At 42.3% G+C, this 16,824-nt stretch overlaps 1 protein-coding gene across 4 annotated transcripts in view; it reads left to right on the top strand.

The window, feature by feature from the left end:
• Positions 1-16,824, top strand: part of WDR7 (WD repeat domain 7) — a 344,145-nt gene continuing 327,321 nt past the window's right edge. For all 4 annotated transcript variants that reach the window (XM_063453929.1, XM_063453930.1, XM_063453931.1 and 1 more), the window contains exon 1: positions 1-203. The gene's annotated coding sequence lies outside the window, so the exon portion shown is untranslated. The remainder of the gene's footprint in view (positions 204-16,824) is intronic.

The following is a 16,824-nucleotide window of genomic DNA, read 5'->3' on the forward strand; positions in this document are numbered from 1 at the left end:
CTAAATCGGTGTAAGGAAACGAAAAGTGCGTGAAGCTGCGTTCCCTGCTGACTCCTCTCCACCTCCCCGGTTATTCTTTGCGACACAAGGCCGTAAAGTGCAGATTGGTCGCCATAGAGACAGTCAGCTGGTGGATTGGGGGCAGAGGTGGTCGGGGGAAGAGCATCAGCTGCTTCATCATATTGGAAGGTAGCGGGCAGGAGGTGAGTCACACGGTCTGTGGACCCCAAACATGATCGCTGCTTAGTAAATAACGCATGTGGCGAGTTCTGTATTGGCTGCCCTCTGTCTTTACCTACCTACAGGGCTGTATCTGGGGCCACTGTGCAATTTGTCACTTTATGTGCGTGGGTTTTGGACATTTATACGAATTTGAAGGTTTTTCATTCCCAAATGTGTTTACTGAAACTCATATGTTCCTGTTTCAGATATTTAATAAATGATGGTAATAAAACTGTTTGGGTGTGTAGAGACTCTTAAAGGAAAAATCCCAGCACCATAACCACTACTGTGTGATGCAGTGGTTTTGGTGCCACTTATTGTACCGTCTTGACTCCTTACCAGGGATCTGCCAGCCACCACTCTCTGCCTCCACTACGTTAAATAGAAAGCTGGGAGCTCATTGCTAAATGGCTGAGGTTGATAAGCTAATGCTCTCGGCCCGTGAGCTAGCATGTACGTGACTTCGCTCAAGAGAGCTAGGAATAAAAGTGCCTAGGCTAGAGCATCTGGCTCTCTGTTGGATGAAGTGGAGTTGGAGAGCGGCAGGCGACGCACCCCAGGTAGCGGTTATAGTTACATGGTGGGTTGGATGGTGTGCGCGTGCTGTAGTGGTTATGGTGCTTGGCGTGTTTTTTTACAACACCAGAGGTTTATGGGAAAAGTAGGTTAGTCCCAATCATTACATTGAGTGATGGAAACTGTTCTGAAATTGATGAAATACATACTTCGGCCACTATCTTTTTAAAGGGTCACTAGTCACCTGAACTACTTCAGCTTAATGTTGTGGTTCTGGTGTCTATAGCCTATCAATGAAGAATGAGCACTTTTTTTTCAGAAAAAAAGGCAGTGCTTACATTGCTGCCCTTTAGTGCCAGTCACTTAGAAGACCACTAAAGATGCTTCCTCGTCCAGTTCAAATATGCAATATCTACGTTAAGCGTCTCCACACTCTGCATGTAGGCACTAAACGTTAACCGTAGAGAAGCATTGACTTAGTGCATTTCTATAAGGAGATGGAAATTTTCTATGGGAAAGCACTGGATTGGCTGAGATTATCAAGATTGATGATCTCAGCCATGTAGATGGGGCCAGCTGCAGTCTTTCCATGGCAGTCCACCACTCAGCTCTTTCTTCTAGCAGAGGCAGAGTGTAGTCTAATTTCTTCCAATAGACTCTAAGTTTGACAAAATTGATAGGAGCTGCAAATTATGGACACCTGATAGGCAGGCCCGAGGGGCAGAGTTAGAGCTGCAGTGATTTGAGTCATAATGTTCATGGGCTATGTTTACCTTCACCATTGCAATCAAAGTTGTGATGGTGCTGTGCAAGGCCATTTAAAGGGACACTCCAGGCACCCAGACCACTTCTGCCCATTGGAGTGGTCTGGGTGCCAACTCCCATTACCCTTAATCCTGCAAGTGTAATTATTGCAGTTTTTATAAACTGCACAAATTACCTTGCAGGGTTAAGTCCTCCTCTAGTGGCTGTCTGTCAAACAGCCACTAGAGGGACTTCCGTGTTTTTAAACCTCCAGCGTCGCAGAAATCCCCATAGGAAAGCATTGAATAATGCTTTCCTATGGGGAGGTCTAATGCGCGGCCATTACAAAAAACAACCAGCGATTTCCAAATACTTTAAAAAATATATATATATATTTTTTGGATGACGAAACACATCATTGCATGTTAGAGGTGTGTTAAAGACATTAAAAGAGGCTTTTAAGGGACACTGTAGTCATTATATCTGCTTCATCTGATTGAAGTGGTTATAGTTTCTGAAGTCGCCTGGTGCTGTCCTTTCATTCACCATTAAAAAAGTTTTTAATGCTAAATGATAGCCCCAGCAACCCATCCCCTCTGTGCTGCTTGGGCCAACGAGGAAGTATTAGCTTGAGCAGCAATGGACAGCTGTGATTAGCTGAGTGTCAGCTGACTACTTAAGGCTTATCATCGCTCCCATTACCGTTTTGAATTGGTATGACTACAAGGAAGTGTGTAATCCACACCTTCAGTAGGGGTTGGACTGTGCTTGGCCAAGAACCTTTATTTAGTATTAAACTGCTTGGAAATGGTTTATCACTTAATGGAGGGACAGTAGCTGGGGACTTCAAGCACTATAACCAGTTCCAAAAGATTAAATGGTTATAGTGATTAGTGTCCCTTTAATGCAGGGATGGGGAACCTTTGGCACTCCAGATGTTTTGGGCTACATCACCCATCAGGGCTGGTGCAATAATTTTTGCCACCCTAGGCAAAAAAAATTGCCGGCCCTCATATGCTCTGCCCACCATGTGAAATCACAATGCCCCACCCATATGATCTGCCATACGCCAGTGCTGCACACAGTGTCTTTTCTCTGAAAAGGCAGTGTGTTTACATTAAAAAGCCTGCAGGGACAGCCCATGGACAACACAACCACTACATTAAGCTGTAGTGGTTATGGTGACTATAGTGCCCTGCCTTTAAGGCCGACCCATGAGTTTGCTCACAGGGAGTGGAGTGTATGTGTGTAGGGGATGTGTTATGTGTTATTGTAGAGGATGTAATGTGTGTGTGTGTTCTTATGTAATGTATAGGGATACCTGTGTGTGTGTGTGTGTGTGTGTAGGGCATGCATTGTGTGAATATGTGTTTGTATGTGTAAGGGATGCAAGGTGTGTGTTTTTGTGTATGTATGTAATGTAATGCATTGTGTGTTTTTGTATGTTAGGGATGCATTATGTGCTTCTGTGTGTGTGTTATGGATGCATTCTGTGTTTCTGTGTGAGTATGGGATGCATTGTATGTTTCGTTGTGTCTGTGTGTGAGACCCTTAATGATCTCTTTCACTCCCCCTGTCCCTTAGTGGTCTCATCTCCTGTCCCGTAGAACTCTCCACTCCTGTCCCTTAGTGCAGGGCTTGACAAATCCCGGGCGCCAGTTTGCCATGGCGACTAAGAATTTTGCCCTGGCTCCTGAGATTGGTCAGCCTGTTCCCTCCTCTTCCTCTTATCTCAATCCTCGTGTAGTGCTCTGAGGCCGCACAGCAGGACACCTGGCAAAATCGTCTCTGTTCGCCGCCCGCCCACATTTCACAGACCGACCAGCCCACTCAATCGTTCCCCTGCGCGGCTTCAGCTCCGGGAGGAAGTAATTGCAGATCCCTTTACTTCCTCCCGGCGCACAGTGAGCTGCACATGATGCACAGGTGGAGGAGAGGAGTCTTGACCAGCGGCAGCCCACTCCCATTAGCCGCAGCCAGGCCAACCAATCTAATGTCTGCTGCTGTACCCAGTCACACTGGACCCCAGGGAGGGCCCTCTCTGCTCCAAAAAGGTATGAAACTGGAGAGTGACTAAAAATATGTATTCACTTTTTCTTTTTTCTGTGTTTATATCTGTCATGCTTGTACATCTGTCTGTATTTATTTGACTGTGTGCATTTATCTGGGTGCATCTACTGTGAGTGTGTGAGAGGATGTGTGTCTGTCTGTCAGTGTGTATTTTTAGATCACCAGCCCCCCTCTGATCGCATGGGAATGGTGTTTTTACTTACCTGTTTTCAAATGCCGTGCCAGTCTCGCCGTAGCTAGCTCACCTAACATAACTGAGATTATCAATAACTAGTGATGTCCCGAACAGTTCGCCGGGAACCGTTTGCTGGCGAACATAGTGTGTTCGCAGTCGCGAACACGCGCGATGTTCGGTCCGCCCCCTATTCGTCATCATTGAGTAAACTTTGACCCTGTACCTCACAGTCAGCAGACACATTCCATCCATTCAGCAGCAGACCCTCCCTCCCAGACCCTCCCACTTCCATGATGAATAGGGGGCGGACCGAACATTGCGCGTGTTTGCGACACGCTATGTTCGCCGGCGAACGGTTCCTGGCGAACTGTTCGGGACATCACTATCAATAACCAATCAACATCTCCTCATAGTGAAGTATTAAAGCAATGCATCTCTATGGGGAACTTTAGCGCCGCCTCCACGTTGAATGTAGGTGCTGCATATTGTCCAGGACCTTTATATAGGAGATACTTTAGTGGCTGCTGAAGTGACTGCCAGTTAAAGAGGCATGGCAACCACGCAGAAAGTAGCCCAGGTAGGCTGATAAGTTACAGGACCACTATAGGCACCCAGATCACTTCAGCTTACTGAACTGGTCTGGGTGCCAGGTCCATCTAGGATTAATCCTGCCTGCTGTAAACATAGCAGTTTCAGAGAAACTGCTATGTTTACAAATGGGTTAATCCAGCCTCTAGTGGCTGTATCATTGACAGCCGCTAGAGGCGCTTCCGCACTTCTCACTGTGATTTTTCCCAGTGAGAAGACGCCAGCATCCATAGCAAAGCATTGAGAATGCTTTCCTATGGATTGGCTGAATGCGCGCGTGGCTCTTGCCGCGCATGCGCATTCAGCTGATGACTGCCAAAGGAGGAGGAGAGTCCCCGGCACTGGATAAAGGTGAGTTTTTAACCCCCTTCCTCTCCATTCAGCCCGGCGGGAGTGGGACCCTGAGGGTGGGGGCACCCTCAGGGCACTATAGTGCCAGGAAAAAAGTTTGTTTTCCTGGCACTATAGTGGTCCTTTAAGTAAATCTGACCTTTATCAAGCACTTCAAGGGAACCTAAACATCTACAGCATTAGGAATAATGTTTGCATTTCTAACGCTATAGGGCAGGTTTCTTTCTTTTTTTTTTTTTTTAATGGGGTGTATCAAGTAACTGGTGTCCAACAGAGAATTGTCAATTAATATAGTCATAGTGAAAAAGGGTTGGTGTAACCATTTAAGCAGTATTCGAAAGATAGCAATATTGTTTCTTTTATGTCACCATTGAAGTTAACATTGTCAGGAATAATCCCTAAACTCTGAATTGTAGCAAATGAAAAGCCAAATAAACGATAAAGGGGGAAAAAATCTCCTATTCAGTTGGTTTCAGTTTGGCTCTTTTAGCCTGAAATATGCCATTTAGATTTTCAGTCCCTACAGTTTGATGTTTAATGAATAACCTTGTGTGTGTTTGTTTTAACCATCATATTATCACTGATGTTCTCACCAGTTAAAGAACACTTATTTATATAGAGAAAGCAAATTCCTCAGGACTCTTGCAGTAGCCAAGATAGGAGATGATATGGTAGTGATTTCCTCTTTTTGCTGTTTTATATTTACCACTGCTGGTCTGGTTCAGAGTACACATCAGCCTGCCGGTTAGGTTGCAGCATTTGGAAAATGAAGTTCTATCATAGCTGGTTGGCTACCACTGTGAAGAGCTTTGTTCTATGAAATCCTTACAAAGAACAATTTCCCGTCTCGTATCTGGAATCTTTATAAATATGGATTGCTCTCTGCTGGCTGCAGTAACTTATTGTCAGTGATGGGGTCAGCTTCACAAAGAAGCTGTGAATACTGTAGTTTTGGGCTAGCAATAAGTTCCTTTTTAACCTTTGCTTCTCGTATTTGTTTTCTGTAATGTTTATTGCTTGTTTGGTCATTGCTTTATTCTTTTTGTAGTCGTTTTTTTCTCTCTTTTATCCTCTTTTCTGGTTCTGTTAGCTTCAGGGCTCTTAGTCGGTGCTCAGTCTGCCTCTATCTGGAATCGCAAGGCCCAAGGTTGGTTCTCTGTATGCCCCACTCGATGGAATGGCCCTGTTTGTTGTGTATGTGTTCAGAGACCTGTTAATGTACTTGTTTAAACCAAGTTTAGGTGCTACAGCTTTGAGTCTGTCTCCAAAAGCTTTGCACATCTGGATCCTGCAACTTTTGACTACCTGGACATCTTTAAGCTAAGTCTGTGTATGTAGAAAAACCATAAAATAGATTAAAAATGACAGAATACCCTGGAGTGTCAACTATACACATATTCTATTATCTATTTTTTGGCATTGGTGACCACGGTTAAACATAGTCCCAATTTAGAATACCAATTTCAGCAAGCTGCTACTTTGGAATCCTACAAGGTGATTCCCTACTTATTCACAAACTAAATCTGAGGGAAAATATCTCCCAACTCCACCACTGCCACAGTGAAAATACAGAGCTTAGTGAATAAAACTGCTAGACATCGGATATTACCAAACTTTCTCTATACCAATTGTGTAGAAATTATTGTTAGCAAAAACTGAAACCATGTATAAAAAAATAATTATACACACTCACTCCTAGCCTGAAGAAAACACTATCTGTCATAAAAAAAAAAGAAAATACACTATTTATAGTATGTATGGGTGCTCTTAAAGGACCACGGTCCTTTAATGAGATAGTGTGAAATTACAGCAGAACAAATGCATATATGGCTTTAATGTATGTGTACAATGAAATCCTTGATCTCTTGACAGGGGGATGATGATAATGCGCAAGAAGTAAATATGTACTAAATTCATCTTTGACAATTCTGTGTTACCCAATTTCTCACTTTATCATGAATGCCTTAGAGATTTGTTGTAAAACAGACTTTGTCTTATCTGTGAAACTTCCTGATATTTCCAACGGAACGAGGTTATGACACCTTGGCCAATGTCTTCTCTAACCAAACTGTTACATTAATGGTTCTAGTTGAAATGCCCACATTTGAGCAGGGGTTTTAAACAGACATATCCTAGTAAGAAAAGCACAATCTGGCTGTGGGAATATGACCATTTAGCATTAGTATCTTTTAATTTACCTGAGGATTTGACCAATCTACACAGATTATAATTATTCATTTCACCCTTTTCACCTATTTATTTATCTAAAGGCCCCTTAACTACCTGCTTATCCTGTGAGGGCAGAGCCAGCAAGAAAGCCACACGTTGACAGAGCTCTGCGCTTATATTCGTTTATAGTTGTCAGATTGGAATTCCCCAATTACCCACTGGCCCTATTTGTAGCAATCCCGATTCATCAACCGATGGGGCAAAAAAGACAAAGCAATATCAAGCAAATCCCTGCTCCAGGATGCTAGAGATCTGGGTTCCCCAAGATGGTGCCCGAGGAGGCCTGCTCCTCAGCCTCATCTGCGGTAGACAGTCTGCCTGAAGAACCATCAGTCTCCTTGCAGGCACATGTGGCCCAGAAAGTTTCACCGACTCAGGAAGATAACCACTTCAAACAAAGCAGACATTAAGGCCCTGTTGCAGGATATCATTGCCATGTTTAAAGAAGACATAGTAGTGATCAGGGAGGAGGTATCTGTGTAAACTTTGACACCGTTGTTCATGCTCTCCTTATTCAAACTTTTTAATCACTCTGTCTCTGTGACTCTGTCTTCTCGTGGTTTTCCTCTTATCTCTCCCAACGCTCATTCAGTGTCTCCTTTTCTAATGAAACCTCCTCTCTTCGTCCTGTCTCGGTTGGAGTTGGAGTCTTTATACTGCCTCTCTTGGCAAACGTATTGCCTCATTTGGATTCCACTACCACCTGTACGCTGATGACACCCAAAAATATCTCTCTTCCCCTGACATCTCCCCTGCCATCACAACTGCTATGAGAAACTGCTATGTTTACATTAGGGTTAATCCAGCCTCTAGCGACTGTCTCATTGACAGCCGCTAGAGGTGCTTCTCACTGTGATTTTCACAGTGAGAAGAGGACAGCGCCCATAGGAAAGCATTGAGAAATGCATTTCTATGGACTGACTGCGCGCAGCTCTTGCTGTGCATGCACATTAAGCGGAAGAGGGAGGTGAGTCCCCAGCGCCGAGGGAGCCCGGCACTGGAGAAAGGCAAGCGTTTAACCCCTTCCTCCCCCTTCGGCCCGGCGGGAGGGGGAACCAGAGGGTGGGGGGGACGGGACCCAAAGACCCTATAGAGCCAGGAAAACGAGTTTGTTTTCCTGGCACTTTAGTGGTCCTTTAACCTCTTAAGGACACATGACATGTGTGACATGTCATGATTCCCTTTTATTCCAGAAGTTTGGTCCTTAAGGGGTTAAGCAAGATGCTACTAAGGAGCTTATCCATGCTCTAGTAATTTCCCACATGGATTATGGTAACCCTCTCCTAACTGGTCTTCCCAAAAGCTGTATTGCCCTGCTACAGTCTGTAATGAATGCTGCCGCCAGACAGATTTTCATCTCTAGTCGGTCCTTTCACACCTCACCCCTCTGTCAGTCCTTACATTGGCTTTCTGTATCCTATAGGAGTCAATTCAAAGCATACCTCTAAAGCATTGACCAATTCTAGCCCCTCTTATATCCTTCTCGGTCTCTCCGCTCTGCCCGCGATCTTCTCCTACAGAATCTGTTGGCGCTATATAAATGGCAATAATAATAACTAGCCGTATAGTAGCTGTGGAGAGGATGTGGGGAAGCTTGGGTGGCACAAGCAACAAGCAACAAGCGAAACAGCCATTTGCTCCCTACAGAAACAGTATGCAGAATTGTCTGCATGACAGGCCAGTGTGGAGGATAGTGAGGATCAGTGGTATCCCTAAGACCACGGTTAAGCTAAGAAAAAAAAGAGACTCTTGCTATTCGCTTCCTAAGGTCAAGAAGTCACCACACGGTGTCCCAAGGGATGTATTGCTTTGCTTTGTATGGGTTCACTAGAAACTCCATCTATTACCTTTGAATAGATGTACATATTGTCACATCTCTCTGAGGTGCCGAGCTTTCTTGGGTCACTGGGTATGCAAGAGGAGCCTACACCAGCCTCCAAACGTTCTGCGTGGGATGTGAAAAACATCATCCTTTTCGTATTACAGGGATCTTTGAGCAGAGATGCCCTTTACCTGGACTGTGCGGAGGTCCCACCTGTTAACATTTGGATCTTCCATGTTTTTACCTGTTGATTTTTCGTTTGCTGCTGGATTTGAAAGCTGTTAGTTATAATCTATTTTGTAGCAATGATCCCCTCCCCCATGTGTGCTTTTAAGCAGTTTGAGTATAATTAATATTCCATGACGACTCATTATCTTAGATAAAGGTGTTCTCCATTCATATTAATTATATTTCATAAGCTGTTACTTATTAAGGTTGTGGAGACACATGCAATGTTACTTTGGTATATAGTGTCACCTTATATGCTGTACTTGCATGCTACAAATTTCTAAGAGTTACTGTATTTCTTTTGGCCCAAGAAAATAAAAAAATAAAAAAAGGATGGTTGATAACCAGATCTTGTGTTGGAGAATAAACAAAGAAAATATCAAACAACGTTACTGATCATAGCACGGAATAATCAAAATGTACAATGATATTAAACATAGGTACAAGAATTACAATTGTAGTAGATGACATGTGCTGACAAAATAAATGATTTTGATGTAAAAATAAAAACTGAACAGTAAACCCAAGGCACATCAAAATGTGTACATAGATGTACATGGGTGCATGTTGATAAATTAGCACTTTATTGGTACTCTTAGTGGTTTTGTTACTATTGGTGTATTATATTATGCACTGTTGTATGCCCTTTTTTCAGCTAAAGCTTCTTGTCATATTACTTTAATGCATGCATAAACTTTTTCTATGTGCAAATTTTGGTGTGCCTTGGGTTTGTTCTATCTATCTATATATCTATCTATATATCTATCTATATATCTATCTATATATCTATCTATCTATATATCTCCGGTGTGGGAACAGATATTTCCCTTAAGAGCACCCAGTACCTTCTATACCACTTTAAGTGACACCTATTTTCAGTTTGAGCTTTTCTTATAATTGTATATGTAAAAAACAAACAAACAAAAAAAAAAAAAAAACTACCTGCTTATCCTAATTGGCATCTTTTTCACCCAACTACTGTGAGAATTTGCCTGAATTTGTACTAAATTCCCATTCATAACTGTCGTTCGACTTGTTTTTCTCCTTCTGAACTACACACAGTAAGCTGAATTGTTATCTCTGATCTTAAATTAGGTAATTATTTATAGTGTTTTCTTTTTATTTCAATAAGGTCTGGCAGACGCTATTCATGCTTACACTAGCACTTGCGTTACTGAATATTCTGCATTCCACTCTTTTAGAAGCACATATACACTGCAACAATTTACACTTAAAGGGACTTGAATAACACATTTTTAAACCTGCAAACACTTATATGCAAACTAAAAGAGAAAAATTTGAAAAATATGTTAACTTACTATAAACTTGGTTAGCTTGCTTGGTCTGGCACGCCTCTTAGCAATGGGAGTTTCTTCCACCTCCCCTTGCCTTGTACCTTTCTTTTACTTACTCACTAAACCACCCATCTCAGATTCACATGCATGAGCCCAAAAAAAGTGTTTAAAAGTGATAAACTTAAAAATCACACGTGGAGCTCTGTGAATAAAAACACATGCAAGGGATAATCTTACCCATGACAAAATGTAATGGTAAAGTCTCAATCATATAATGGAACATGTAAAACAAACACATCAAATTAAAGTGGTGTGGGGGGCGGAGCCTGACTGCAGAGCTAGCCAGATGCATTTTGGCTGAACTCCGGGAGCATTTTCCTGAAATTGCCATTTTCAGCAGAATACTGTGGTTTCCTCATTCTAGGGTTGACAGAGTGGGTCCATCGTTCTCCTACCCACCTCCCTTTTGACTGGAGGGGGTTATCCCGGTCCCCACTGTTGTGCGGACATATTCGCCCTTACCAAATCTGGTGATCCTGGCAGAGCTGAATTCCTGCACGTTACATGCTAAGATTGCCACTGAAGTGGAGTCTTCTGCTTCCAAACTCCGTGGCTCTGTGCCTTGCGGGATGCGTGGCTAACCAAAGCGTTCGAGAGACTTTAGGCACAATTCTCGCTCCGGATCCAGCAACAAGCCGTGAGAACCGAAGCTGCACCTAACCTTCAGCCTTCTTCTCCAAGCCGTGCTCGCGTACCGCAGCACAATGGACGAAGTCCCGACTCTGCATCGCCAGTGGTGATGCAAAGGTGGGCGCCTCGGAAAACACGTGCGCTGAAGACTTGGTCCTTGGACCACTATCTTCCTTGGCAAAGGTGCAAAATGGGACAGTTTCCTGTGCACCTCTCACACCGCCAGAAAGCCACCTCTCAACTTTTTGGACAGCGACCTGTTAGAGGGCCTCTAGACCATGTCCTCGTTGTATAATGTGCTGGGACCTTTGAGTTTGGTGTTTTGGCCTATTTGAGGGTGTGGGGTTGATGGGGTACAGTTATGCGGGACTTGCTGCCAAAGTAATGTCTATCATCTCCTGGGTATAGGCTGAATCTCTCTCTACATATGCTAGCCATGTAGCCATAGCTCTCTACCTTCTTGCGAGCAGTAGTTTGTTTCTTTGGCTCATTTTGCTTTATTTTACATATTCCTTCGCCATGCAATATAACACCCAGTGGTATCACTCATAATGTATGTTAGCCTGCTATCAATCTTAGGCAGAATACCATGCTTTGCTCTGTTTTCTTTTCTTGCTCGCATTTCTAGCTCATCTTCCCTGTTTTTAAATCATATGGTGTGATTCCATGCTTAGATGTGTTAGCCTAGCTTGTTCATAGAAAAATGTGTTGTCTACTCAGGAGTTATCAAATCGTTAATTTCTACTGCATTAGCGATATGTGTACTTATGTTATGACTTCGTTTTTCTTTATTCTGTACCGTTTTACTTTGCTTCAATAAAAGAAATATTGTCAAAAGAAAAGTGATGCGTGTGAAGTGATATGTGGATTAGAGCTTAATATATATAGCTCAATAATTGTTCAAATGTGCTATTTAGGCAACACCTCACCTTTTTCAAAAGAAGTTCTCTCAGAAATAAACAGAACATGGATGTGTAGTAAGTGCTGTATGTTTACACAGAGCACATAAAACAAGGTGATTAAATAATTCTCGCCTTCTAATGAGCCACAAAGATCCCTGGCACTAAGATGGAACAGGTATAGTGTCAAGTTATGGGTGACACTCACCAAACCGTAGTCTTGAACCTGGAACAGTAGGACAATCAAAAGTGCTAAAAACAATTATTCATTTTTTTTCCCAACATTTTTATTGTATATACATATTATTTTATTGTATGTGTGTATATATACATATTAGCAATTGGACCGCCAGGGATTCATGAAGACCACCAGCTAATAAAACTCTAAGGTAAATAGGAAGGCTAAAGACTCACATTAACAAAAAAAAAAAAACTGCACACAGCCCACACTTGGGTTCCCACCCTGTAACACCCACCTCCTCACAACCTGTAATCCTCATATACAGTCACCTCTCGCACAGACACCCAACACGGCCTCACCATAAACACAACACACACATCAAAAACACAAGCACACCACACCGCTTGTGCCGCCTTATGGTTGCGCTGGCCCTGATTGTACATGGAACATGGATGCATTGCATTCACAAATAAGGATAGACATTTACACAAGCAACACGTAACAGAGCATGGAAGAGTTCCTGTTTCTTTGATTGGCTGTCCTATTGGGGGATGCCTTTATCGTCAGTGATTTTACAAATCTCTCTCATTCTTGCTGGTTGTTCTAATCTCGAAGATTTCATATTTAGAATAATAACTTTTCAGGTTATTTAGTAAGGATATTGACCAAGGGACAGGTCAGGGTGCCTCCTACCAACTAAAACCATAAGTTGGGGAAGGCCTATGACTATATCTCCTAGTCAAAAAAATAGGTCACCTAGTTGTACTAGATAAACAGGGGATAACCCTAATTACTAAAATTAGAAAAGGAATGAAAACAATATCCAAGGCTTTAACTCCCAATGGAAGTGAATGTCTAGGAATAGGTACATCTTAGGTTAAATAAGTAGCTTACATGCCAAGAAATATAGTAAAAACCTTTTATTAGTCCATAAGGCATAGAGCTACTATTCATAGTGAAAGGGTCCCAAATATTGGGTATAGGGAAACACCATAGGGTGCAGACAGGCATTCCATTATAGACCGATATCTTGCTATTAAGCTTCTCAGGTTAGTTACACAGTTACATCAGAACTGATTTTGTGATATACTATTAGAAATACACGGATGATGAAATTATTGAAGGGCACTGTAACGGACCATTTCACTTACAAGAGGATAAAACCCAGTTTAGGCGATATCCCCCTTTTCCAGATGCAGAGGCAGCTACTGCAAACACCACTCTCCCGACTGGAACCACACGAACACTGGAACAGCTGAACAGGAAAAGCATACAATCTGCTTACGCTCCTGGCAGTCAGCATACAATCCAATTCCCCCAAAGAACGAGACGACACATCGCTTTGAGGGTAAAAACAGGAACTCTGGACTGGCTCATCCAGCCTGGCTTTTATTTCCAACTCACACATACAGGCCACACCCAGGGGGAGGCATAAAATAACCAAAAGTTAGCTGGAGGTCCCTTTATGACCGACCGCAAGCACAATTTCCTGCTCAAAACAGTTCCATAGATTTGGGCTGTGCGGGCGGTCAATTTCATGCGAAAAAACGACTAAGTCCCATTTCAAACAGGACTTAGTCTCTGGAGCTGAAAAACGAAGTGTAGGAGAAGGTAAGGGTCAGCGGTATTCGGTAAAATGTGTAGCCGATTTCAGTTCCATGAATTTGGCTACACATACCGCTGACCTCGTTCGAATGAACAAAGATGGCCGCCGCCACGTGTTCGTTTGTCGAATGGCGGCCACTTCGACTACTTCGGCTGCATCCGAAATGCCCATTTAAAGCTGCAGCACTGTTCCAAATTATTTAAAGGGACAGTCTTATAAAATCCAATCTGCTAAACGAGTCTTTAACAGGTAATACCTTCCAGGAGCCATAGTCTAAAAGGGTATTGTTACCCAAAGTCTCAATATGGCCCCAGACAGTTCTTAAAGGGCCAGCAGCAGCCCAATATAAAATAAAACATGCCCAAATGTAGTTTTTAAAGTGCAATATGTCCAGGGGCCATAGTCAGCGGGCAGGAGGCGGGCAAACAGGCCTCTCCAATGCTCAGTGGCGAGGTTGGTTTCGCCACAGGCACCAGTACCTGCAGTGTGCTTCAGTAGTCCTCAATGCATGGTCCTGTAGGTTGGGGGCCTGCAGATGTTCCACTAAGTGCCCACCAACCAATCCTGATCTCATACATCCCAGTGGTGGGAGGTTTGCACCTCTAAAGGTTAATCACTCGTATTTGGATTATTTTAACGTATTAACAACATTTAAAGGATGTTTTTTTTGTTTGTTTGTTTGTTTTTTGGTATGAAAAAGAACATTAATTCTGCAAACAAATGTTCAATTAGTTTTAATTAATGGGATTAATTTACCCAAAAATTAGAATATTGAATGACCATACAGCCTCATGCTACAAAACTAATCTATATTTCAAACTGAATAACCTTTGGACTATAATGTATCCTAAAGAAACAATGCAGTGTAAGGAATCAAAACATGTATTCCTAACGCTACAGTGCCCTTCTATACTGAATAGTTAAGTGGCCTCCCTTCTTATAAAATATAGCCATTTTACATACATTTTCTCCATCTCCATGCGGCCACCTTGCCTCCAGCGCTGAGATTGGCAAGAGAGATGATGTCAAACAATCCAATCCATTATCATAGGAAAACATTGGGAGGGTAGTCAGCATGCACGACAGAGCGCCACACTGTGCCAATCGTCATCTGATTGAAATAGCAGAGTTTCACGGAATCGCCACTGTTTGTCAGAGTGACAGCCATTAGAGGCATTTAAAGGGACACTGTAGTCACCTGAACAACTTCAGCTTAATGAGGTTGTTCAGGTGAGAACTATATACTATTGTCTGAGAAAATACAGTGTTTACATTGTAAGCTAGGAACACCTCCAGTTACAGTCACTCAGACTGCCACCAGAGGGACTTCAGAGTTGATGAATGCCTAATTAGCATTCATCACGTTTGACATCTTCACGCTTGGGTGAAGACATCATGCGTGCTATCAGCAGACAGGAGGCACTGTGAATGTGCCTCCTATGTCCTGTAGTAACCACGGAGCCTGTCAGCAATGAGAGGTGACAGTGGGGAGATAAGATCTCCTGCACATAGCGTCGGCTCGAGCTGACAGACTGAAGACCGGAGACCGAGCAGGAGGGGAAGATACAAACCGTAAGTAAACTTATTTTGTGAGTGAGTGTGTGTGGGTGGCTGACTGAGTGTGGGTGAGTGAGTGGCTGAGTGATTATGGGTGACAGTGTGTGGGTATCTTTGTGTGTTTGCATACAAACACTATATATAGATAGATAGATCTTTCTATGCAAACACCCACAATTTGGGCTGGAGGGTTGCCGCAGGAGGGGGGCAGGCATAGAAAGTGAGCTGAGCTGTCAGTCAACTCAGCTCGTGAACACGCATACCGTGCACATGCGCGGTAGAGCGCCGAGTTCATTAATAGGGTGGCATTCAATGCCGCTCTATGAAGAACGCGATTGGTGCAGCGCGAAGCCGTTCATGCGCACCGTATTGCTATGACGTCTATACTATTTATTTTTTTAAATAATTAATTTTTACATTTGACATGCATTAATACATGCATGTACTGTTGTTACATTGGCTGGATTAAAATCAGTCCAAATATTTTCCTCTCATTTTATTGTTTACAAAACTGAATAAATAATTACTTCAGTGTGTGTCTCACAAAACCTAATCTGTGTGGAAACAATGCTGTCTTTGTCAACTACTACAGTATATTGCAATGCAAGAGCAATGTTCCCTACTTTAATCTGTCTTGGAAGAATGCATTTATCACATTACTTTACCATGGTTCTTGGTTAATTCTGCTTCCTGCTACAAAGAATGAAATACCCATAAAGTAATATGTTCATTAAATGAAAATTTCAATTGAGGAAAAACGTTTACTGTCAAAAGTTCCCTGGGTATCCATTTACCCAAAAATCTGCTTGAATGAACAATCTCTAGTTCAATTACATATTATTGCCTTTAAAATGCACAAGTGAAGAATTATTGTATTTAATTTTTTATGGATTAACATTTCAACTCTACCTCATGTTACAAATATAAAAAATGGTATCTATACATTGTATTGAATTCAACAGTTTCTTTGGCTTGTCTGAATTTATACCAGAGCTGCACTGCAATAATACTCGGTAATGTGTCTTGAAACTTAAATAATAGTGCTTAGAAATTGGTCTGTGAGAAATAAGATACATTGTTCTTGTTCTAAATTACATTTTATTTGCATAAATTATCAATAAGGAACCTAAAATTTCTCAGAACAGCCCCTCTGTGCCTATTCCCCACTCATATTTCTAAAATGCATGTGTCCCTCTTTGTCCATTTGAAATGATGGAAGATTGGTGTAGTAGTGGCTAGGAGTCGTACATTTCCAAGAATCATCTTTGCTTCTCTATGGAGACGTATACCTGTGATCAGTAGAGTTGCTCTGATTTCTTTGTAGACTTTCCCCGCATCGCGTTAAATGTATCAGTTAGATGAAGCCATATTGACTTATATTATATAATAAGGACTCCTCCCCTGCAAAGATTGAATTTAATGAGAAAGTAATTAAAGGAAAGGTAAGCTGGTTAGCCTGAATAAATACGGAACAGGCTGGACATTTTAAGATGGCAGTTAAAACAGCACAACCTATCATATTCTCCATCTATGCTGCTCTAAAATATCATTCTCCCAAAAAAGTTTTCAATGTTTAGTGGCTGTTCCAGTTTAGGGTATCGTATATCATTGTGTCACTGTAATGTTTTGCCTAAAATATTGAGTGCAGTTT

The sequence above is a fragment of the Pelobates fuscus genome, chromosome 5, assembly GCF_036172605.1.
Source record: "Pelobates fuscus isolate aPelFus1 chromosome 5, aPelFus1.pri, whole genome shotgun sequence".
Taxonomy (NCBI): Eukaryota; Metazoa; Chordata; class Amphibia; order Anura; family Pelobatidae; genus Pelobates; species Pelobates fuscus.